Here is a 10,122-nt window from a genome sequence, read left to right as displayed (position 1 = left end):
ATCGAAAAAACGTTTGGCTGGCACATAGAGCGCATTGTTGAGTGCACGTCTGACATTATTCAAATCATATACTTTGATGGCAATTTGTCATATCCGTGTAGTTGTGGGTTACGGCGTTGTCTTGGTGTCGTGAACCGCAGGTAATACCTCCCGCATGTTACCTATACCGTTTTTGCCCATGCACCTGTGGGAATCGGGACGAACTGCGTCGAAGTGCAAGTTTGGGCATGCCACTTGTTTGCGTTCCTCTAAGCCTCCATTTGATGCATAGTGGAATATGATTATTATTAGGTTTAATGCACCGACGCAACGCACATTATGAGGCGCGCCGTAGTGGAGGGCTCCGGAATAATTTTGACCACCCCAGGAGCTTACGCTTAATACCTAAACCAAACAAGGACCCCGGCATCGAAAACCTACGGCCGATATCGCTCACGTCGTGTATCGGGAAGCTGCTCGAACACGTCGTGCACAACCGGTTGCAAAACTTCCTCGAAGACACGAAGTAGTTGCCACCAACCATGTACGGGTTCCGACAGCATCTATCGACGCAAGATGTATTGCTTCAACTGAAGGAGGACATTATAGATCGCGCCAACAGACACACACCTAAAGCCATCCTAGCGCTTGATTTAAAAGGGGCCTTTGACAACGTCACTCACGAAGCCATACTGACTAATCTCAATGAACTCGGATGTGGAACCCGCACGTACACTTACGTCAGGGACTTTCTCTCTGGACGCCAAGCCACCCTCAAGATTGGAGACTTTCAAACAAAACCCATTCGCACCGGCGGACGCGGCACGCCCCAAGGAGCGGTCTTGTCGCCCCTCCTTTTCAATATTGCCCTCATCGGCCTGCCTGCAAAACTGGCGTCAATCCCCGACTTACACCATGGTCTTTACGCCGACGATATCACGGTGTGGACCGGTGTAGGCTCGGTCGGGGAGATGCAGGACCGCATCCAAATGGCGGCTGATACGGTGAACAAGTATGCCAAGAATTGTGGACTCTCGTGCGCCCCAGAAAAATCGGAACTGCTCCTAGTGCGCCGTAAAGGCGGTAGGCGAGCTGATGCACCTTCAATGCACATCATGCTGGACGGTGCCACCGTCACCCCGTCTCCGCAAATCAAAATTCTAGGCATGATTTTCCAAGCAGATTGTGCAAACACAACGATGATAAGGAATTTGGAAAGCACGAGTCGACAGATTGCTCACATGCTTCGTCGGATCACGGTCAAAGGAAGAGGCATGAAGGAGGCTGACACACTTCGACTTGTCCAGGCATTTGTCGTCTCAAGGTTCACCTATGTTACGCCCTATGCTCTACTAACGAAGACTGAGAAGAACAAGTTGGATACGCTCTTGCGAAAGGTGTACAAACAAGCGCTGGGTTTGCCATCCTACACCTCCAACGAGTGTCTCCTCAAGCTTGGGCTTCACAACAATGTGGACGAGCTAATTGAGGGCCACCTGCTCAGTCAGCGCTACCGGCTATCAAGGACGGATGCGGGCAGGGCCCTTCTACTGAGACTGGGCATGAACATCCCTGATCGCCCTCTAGAATCGACGGAAAATATCCCTGGTGAACTACGCCGTAACATCACAGTGGCCCCCTTGCCAAGAAACATGCACCCGCAGTTCCACGAGGGACGGAGAGAGGCGCGAGTTAGAGCCCTGGAGAAAAAATATGGCTCCAACGAAAATGTTTTTTACACGGACGCCGCAGATTATGCAAGACGCGGAGTCATGGTTGCGACCGTAACGAAGATAGACAGCCACGTCACGAGCCTCACTCTCACGAAAGTAACGACGCTACAGGCCGAAGAGGTAGCTATAGCACTGGCGATAACGCAAACACCTGCGGAAGTAGTCATCACGGACTCTCAGTCAGCGTGTAGGAGCTACCTTCAAGGCCGCATCTCACACACCGCAATGAAGATCTTAAGCCAGAACCCTCCAAAGAAAAGGGTATTGGTTGTCTGGACACCCGCTCACACTTCTCTCCGTGGCAATGTCTTTGCCCACGAGACTGCTCGAGGTCTGACCAGCCGAGCGCCGCGAGAGAGTTGGCTAGAGACGGCAATCCCCTTGACATCATTCCAGGAGGTGACGCAATACTACAGGCTAGCCCGGCTAACGCTTCCCCCTGCACACCCCTCTCTCAGCAAGAAAGAGGAACGCTACTGGCGTCTCCTGCAAACAAACACCTTTCCCCATCCTACCAAGCTGCAATTTATCTGGCCTACGCAATACCACCCGCAGTGTCGATTCTGCAAAGCACCCTGCACTCTATACCACATGGTGTGGGAGTGCCAGTTCAACCCCTCAGTTTCCGCGATTTCTAACCCCTCGGTTGAGCAGTGGGAAGGAGAACTGGCCAGCTCGAGCGCCGAAGAACAGCTTCGGCTGATTCACCGGGCTGAGACGGCTGCACGCTCCAACGGGGTCCTGGACTGAGGAAACCGACCACTTGGCTCTTTTTCTTTAATAAAGTTTACTCTCTCTCTCTCTTAACGTGCGAAGACATCTCGAACACACGGGGGTTTTCGCTTTTGGAATCCCTTGGCCGGAAACCGAACCCGTGTCCTTCAGCGTATGGAGGATATAGCAAGCGGGGCGTGAGCTACGGTATTGGCACGCCGTCGCAATGTGTGTGTACTGGAATTATTGGTGCAATTTTATTTCATTTGTGGCAAGCAGGACTTGGTTTAAATCGCCGCCCCTCACCTGGGGCTCCTGCTTGGGATGACCGTCCCGTGTGACGACAGCAAGAAAAAAACCCGGCAAAATATTACATGTATGAAACAGTAGGATCATTGTTGCACATTTTATTATGCTAGTAGAAACAGCAAAAAAAAAAACACCGCGCGCTCAATCTCCGCCATTTAATTTGATCACCCAGCCCGTTCTTCACCATATTCTGCAACATCGATGCCTAACCTTGCAACAACAACCCGTTTCTCTCTTTATTGCAACAACAACAACAACATTGCAACAACATTTAATACAGAAGGAGGTCCCAAAGTTAAAAAACTGTCAGGGGGACCTCCTATTAATACATAAAACAGATGAAAAGGACAAATTTACAGGCAGTGGTTATAATGCATTAGTACATCAAAATAAATTCAAGTCTGAAAGCATGACTTACACAACATGAGTGAGAATAAAAGACACGAAAAATGAAATCGACTAAATAAATGTACTGCAAAAAAAAAAGAAAATTGTGCAACGCAAAGGATCATCAAAACACACTGCTATTATTTAGATCATTAATGTAAACAACAGCGACATAAGCAATAGGTACTTATTGATTTAGGCAGCCTTCATGCCATTGATGAATTCATTGTGGTAACTAGGTGGTGTTTGACATGTTTTATGAATGAATAAGATGAAGTAGAGGTTTTGATGTTAGTAGGTAGTTGATTCCAGAACGTAATTCCCATAAAATACACCGTAAATTTTCCATAGTTAGTTTTAACTTTGGGTAATAGCAGATTGTTATTTTCAGAGAATCTCGTGGTGTTTAGGTTAAGCAGGTTAGATTGTGTTAAGGTACCAATAGATATTTTGTTGTTAACTACGCGGTAAATAATTGTTGTCAGCTTTTGCTGGAAAAGGTTGTGTAATGGTAGTACATTGAGGGTCCTGAAAATTGCATTTGCTTCTGAAAAATGACTGTTAAAGGTAATTAGTCTTACAGCCTGTCTCTGTAGATGCTGTAAGTGGGACAAGTGGGTTAAGTAAGTATTTCCCCATGATGAAAGGCAATACTGTAGGTGGCTATGTATGAACGAGTAATATAAGGACAGTATAATGGGGCGCGGAAAGTAGCGTCGTGTTTTTATTATCACTCGTAACCCAAAACCAATTTTTTTCGATACCATATTAATATGTTGATGAAATTTGAGATGAGTATCTAGCAGTACACCCAGGAATAGGACGGCAGATGATGCATGAATGACAACGTTTTGTAACGTTATTGATGGTGTGGGATCAATATTGCGCATAGGACTGTGAAAAAGCATAAAATGGGTTTTCGCAGGGTTGATGTAGAGTTGATTAAGTTTGCACCAGGATACCAAATTATCTAGGTCTGAATTTAACAGGGATAAGACTTCAGTTAGGGATTTTTTGTGAGCAAATATGGTAGTGTCATCAGCATATATTACGGCGCTTGTAAGCTTAAGAAAATTCGGAAGATCATTTATATATGCTAAAAATAATAGTGGGCCTAGAATAGACCCTTGCGGAACACCTTTTATTAATAATTTCGGCTGTGAAAGACAACCGTTAATTTCAACGATCTGGGACCTATTAGATAAGTAACTGCGAATTAAAGACAGTGGAGGACCCCGAATTCCAAGTGCATCAAGCTTGTGAAGAAGAATTGTGTGATTTATCGTATCGAATGCTTTAGTAAAATCTACAAATATAGCCCCTACAATATGACCCATGTCTATAGCGCGTTTTATGGTATCCGTAAAAGAAATGAGGGCATGTTCTGTTGAAAATCCTGGACGAAAACCAAACTGATGAGGGGAGAGAAGATTGAATTTGTCGAAATATTTTGTGAGACGTGTTACAATAAGCTTTTCAACAATTTTGCTAAAAAATGGCAAAATACAAATAGGTCTATAGTTGGGAACGACTTCCGGATCGCCTTTTTTTAGCACCGGGGTAATTTTACCTACTTTTAATTGGTCAGGAAATGTACCTTCTTTAAACATATAGTTAATAATATGACATAAAGGAACGGAGTCGTGGCTGCCAATTATTTTGATTGACGACGGAAGCACTCCATCAAGCCCAGGGCCTGTGGATTTCAGATTCGATATGGTGCTGGAGATTTCGGGGGGATTAGTGGGGTAAAGATAAAATGATTGTGACGACTGTACACTGTACGTAGGAGAGGCATCAGAACCGTTAGCTATTTCATTACCGGTAAAAAACTCGTTAAATTCATTTGCAATCTCTTTTGGTTCCATGAGCGTTCGCGATGTAGTGTTGATTTTAGAAATTGTGTGTCTCGTTGATGGCTGATTAAGAAGTGACTTAATCAGTTCCCACGTTTTCCTTGAATCGGTTTTGCGTCTCATGATTTCCTCTTCAAAATATTTACGCTTGGAATTTTTTAGTAGTGTCGAGAGAGTATTTGAGTAGTTATTGTATCGTAGTTTGAGGTTTAGATTGAATGGTTGTAGCTTAGTTTTCTTATACAGATTGTGTCTTTTAGTAATGCTACGCAAGAGACCACGTGTTATCCAAGGATTTCGTGGGGTTGAAAACCATCGGGTAACCTTGATCGTAGAACTAGATTGCTGGGACGCACGCTGGATAATGCTATTGAACTTTTCAAAGGCAATACAGGGATCTGTTTCAGATAAAACCGGAGACCAATCAGAGTTAGAAATTGACGCAACAAACTTCTTCTTATCAAAGCTTTGTTTTTGTTTTGTTGGGTATTTCCTGGTGCTAGATTCAATCAGTGTGAAGACAGGGTAGTGATCAGTTATAGAAATATTTACTACACCAGAAAGTTGCTCAATGGTTAGGTTGGATAAGATGTGGTCTATTAAAGTTTCTGTACCGTTGGTAGAACATCTAGTAGGCGCATTAATTAATGATTCGAGGCCATGCCCAGCGAAAGCGTTTACGTAATTAAAGCAGGACTTATCTGTTGGATCCAATAAGTTAATATTAGTGTCACCGAACAAAAGAATATTTTTATCCTCACATGCAAGCATATTAAGAATAGTTTCAAGTTCTGAGCAGAACTCTACGTATGATGATGATGGGGATCGGTATACCGATCCGATTACTGTGCTACGGCTATTGCAACACAGAAAGTTGCAATCAAACTCTAGCCAAACTGATTCGACGCTAGCAGTCGAAAATGAAATATCATTTCTGCGACGGTAGGGCTGATTGGATAATACATATATGGCAGACCCACCATATCGGTTATCGTCTCCACAACAGAACTCAACAGAATACTCAGGGATAGCATATAGGTTTAAGTCGGTTGAGGTTAGCCAAACTTCTGAAAGACATACAACTGTGAAAGGGTGATCTAACGTAGTGAAGAAGTCAATCATTGCATCAAAGTTCTTAGAGAGGCTGCGGATATTCAAGTGAATAAACGATTTATGATTTGACTTTTTATCATTAAGCAAGCATTTAAACTGGTCCAGTGAGTAATCAGCCAGTCTGTCCTAAGGCATAATGCATTATTAAGGTGGTTTGGGTCTAGCTGATACGACACAGATCAGCAGCACTTGCAATGACATACACTTTGCTGTCCTCAGTTTGTCTTGCTTTAATTCGGCAGTTATCTGTCCAGAGGAACTTCCACTCTTTTTCTTTCTTTAGTTCCAGTGCTTGCGCGAACAGGCGTTTGTTGTCGGGTGTCAGATGCTCATTCACAAAGATTTTGCTTTCTTCCGATTCTGGAAAATTAAGGGCTTTCGTGGTTATGCGAGCTTTCCTTGCCTTGCGAAGAAAGTCGGTTTTCTTTGTGCGCGAGCAGAATCTAGCGATAATGTTCGTATCCTTCTTCGCAGGAACGCGGTGCACAACATCTACATCAGCAGATGTTACGGTGCAACCAACTGCTTCCCCGATTTTTTCCAGTATCTTAGAGCAGTCCTCGCCTTGTGTGCAGGGGATCCCTTTTATCTCGATGTTATTCAAACGACTGTACTGCTCAGATTCTGCTAACCGCTTAGACAGCTGTTCGTTCTCTTTTTTTAGCACTTTGTTTTCAGATGTCAACTGCTCTTGTTTTTCCTTCATGTTTTCGTACAAAGTATTGAACACCGAGAGGCTTTTTTTCATTTCCTCAATTTCTTGGCTCAAAGCTTTAACGTCACGCGCCAACTCAGCATTCGTCGGCATCATTGCGATCAATGCACGTTTGGCAGCACCAGCCGTGGGCAAAAAAGATGCAAAAAACTTAAAGGTACAGGGCCTTGTTAACTGACCTGCGTATCAGAAGGAGCGAGTTTAGCAGCGCATGCCTCTTGCCACGACTGCCACTGCCAAGTGATGCTCTGTGTCGGTCGTTGCTGTTTATATGTGGATTTCCGCAGCAGCTCCGACTGGTGGTTGCTACAGGCCCTCCGAGATGGTGGGCTGAGCCGCTTCCTTGTCTGCGCAGCACGATGTCGTCACTGGTCGGTAGCGCGTGTCGGGGACTGCGCAGCTGCGATGATGCCCAGGACGCAGTGGTTACCGTGCTTTCTTGCCAGCAGCTCGACGACCTGCGTATTAGAAGGAGCGAGTTTAGCAGCGCATGCCTCTTGCCACGACTGCCACTGCCAAGTGATGCTCTGTGTCGGTCGTTGCTGTTTATATGTGGATTTCCGCAGCAGCGCCCACTGGTGGTTGCTACAGGCCCTCCGAGATGGTGGGCTGAGCCGCTTCCTTGTCTGCGCAGCACGATGTCGTCACTGGTCGGTAGCGCGTGTCGGGGACTGCGCAGCTGCGATGATGCCCAGGACGCAGTGGTTACCGTGCTTTCTTGCTAGCAGCTCGACGACCTGCGTATCAGAAGGAGCGAGTTTAGCAGCGCATGCCTCTTGCCACGACTGCCACTGCCAAGTCACTGCCAACCTTAGATCAGGAAGCGAAGTTACTAATCTTAAATGGGTACTGACACAAAATTTTGAAGGCGAGGTAACTTCGTAGATAGTTTCGTGAGAACACATATACATCATCTGCAAAATGTTAGCGGCGAATACAGCCTAGAGCATAGTTAAAAGTGTTCGAATTCTAAAGTGTTCGAAAAACAACCGAGCAGCCAGCAGAGGACCACACGCAATCGACATCCCGCGGATATTTTGTAAATAAACAACATCCAAACACCTCACGAGTTTGTGTTTGCCACTTCCGCACTGCCGGCGTTTTTCGCCTGCTCTCCCGGCTCGCCGCTCCAATCGGAGTGCAGAGGGCGGAGCTTCTGCTCTCGAGAACGAACGACCCGACCGTTGACGGCGGAGGCACCGCGATTTCCTCAGCTCACCGGGCAGCTGGCCGCGACCAAAGTTCTACAGCGACTCCAGGCACTCTATTTCTATTGCATTTTATTTACATTGGACGCGAAAACGCGCCGGAAACACGAAAAGCCCGCTGAGCGAGCGGCACGGTCGCTGTGCAGGCGGCGGCCACGGCCGCGAAGTGGCCCAGACCGGCGCAGGTACCTGGAGTGATAGCTTGGTACCGCTGCACGAAATTGTACCCAAGTCCCAACCATGGTAGCTTATATGAGAAAGGAGTTAATGATGCGATGGCGGGTTGCATTAAAAATTATCATCTGCTCCCCGTACGAGAGCGGCAATCCAATATCCGCCGCAGTGCTAAGCCGAACACATCTCTAGGGGGACCTCTAGGCAGACCGGCCGGCTGCTCCCAGCGCGCGTCTTGCCACCCACTGTCTCGAGCGTCGCGCGTCGTTCTTTAGCCGCGGTAGCATTTGCACTCGCAGCGCCTGCGTCACGTCCACGGTCGCTTTGTAATTAAGCGACTCACGAGATCAGTACGTGGGGGCATTCGCAGAAACTGCCGGCGTTGCGGATTCGACAGTGCTACGGCAGCTCTGCTCTGTGATATTCCAACGACGGTCACGTGGTCAGCTTTGTTCACACAAAATCCATCGGTTCGCGGCACCCGCTGAAACCGAAACTGCGACTGGCCGCATTGAAAATGCCTATAATTAAACAAACGTCGCACGCTGAAGAAAATGAGGTTTCTACAGGTTATAAGTAGGTCACTAGCTATTTATCGCAACAAAAAAAAAAACTAGATGCAAAATTTATGTGTCAGCGTCCCTTTAAAGGAATTGCATTGAACGTTACGTAGGGAAGCAGTAATTATGAGCTGCAACCTCAAAGTGACACAATCAGGGGCGCACGGGCTGTGAAATTAAACTATTAATGACTGAAAATAATTACTTCTGACACTGCGCGCCTGGTGACGCCACTATCACGGTTCATACGGCAGTAGAACTACCGTGGCCCGGTTAAATGGAAGTCACTGCTGGGAGGTTTTATCGAGACTGCACCAATTAAACCGAATGTTCATGCATAGCGGGTGTTATCATCAATGTGAAATGCTGAGACCGCACTCAAGACATGCACATGGCTACTACAGGGCCTCTACCGCACATTGCGGAAACCAGTAATGCCACTGTGTTGGAAAAACAACCACGTTTGGGAAAAACAATAACAGGAAGGGCCATACTATAGGCAGCACCACAAAAATATGCAACCCATGGTGAAGAGCGGATGAGGGAAAGCAAGGGGCAACATTTGACGGCTAATGTTCGAGAAACATCAAAACACAGTGCAGTTCGGTACTATCCGCCGAAACACACAAAGCCGCCTTCGTAGTAACCAGCAAGCAAGGGGGATTATGCAATGCATCAGGGAGGGAAAATACCACGATCAACAAGAATAAAATCGGAACCGTACCACGTGCCATCCGGATTCGAGGAACACAAAAACTTAAGCATTATAACTGGCTCAGGCAACGAAGCACAACTCATCACAGTCGGGCAAATTCCAGAAACATTTCCGTAACTATTTCTCGGAAAACATGGAAGACCAACAACACCACTTATAAGCCTGTGTCATGAAGGTCAAAGCAGTGAGTCAAAACAGAAGGTCAAAACAGGAGGTCAAAACAAAACAGTGAATTGGACATTTGCAGCCTCACAAACCACAAAACCGACGAAGTTCCCCTGCGCTTTTTCAAATCAACGTGTACAGAAGCACTCCTTGTATACCGACAGTCAAGCGGTTTCTACCCGTTTTCACGCTAAAAAAATCCCGACAAAGAAGACAAAACTTCTGAAGAAGTGCTGACGAATACATTCTTGCAAAAATCATCGAAATTCGTCCCCCTCCTACCCCTCATTCCGGTTAAGGTTTTTTAATAATGTTTGATTCCTGCATTCATTTTGATGGTTGTTTTACTCGCATACACATGGCTACATACGAAGGAAATCGCACACTTAGTACACAATGACACGTTTTATGGGAAGCTTATTTTTCTAGCGTTCATCTTTTATATACGAGAATAAGAAAATCTTGAGGCTCAAAGGGATTGCTGAACGAAAGTC

The sequence above is a fragment of the Haemaphysalis longicornis genome, unplaced genomic scaffold (assembly GCF_048455015.1).
Source record: "Haemaphysalis longicornis isolate Haplotype H1 unplaced genomic scaffold, Haemaphysalis longicornis Haplotype H1 scaffold_14, whole genome shotgun sequence".
In the NCBI taxonomy this organism is placed as follows: Eukaryota; Metazoa; Arthropoda; class Arachnida; order Ixodida; family Ixodidae; genus Haemaphysalis; species Haemaphysalis longicornis.
Note: the sequence above shows the minus strand (reverse complement) of the source record.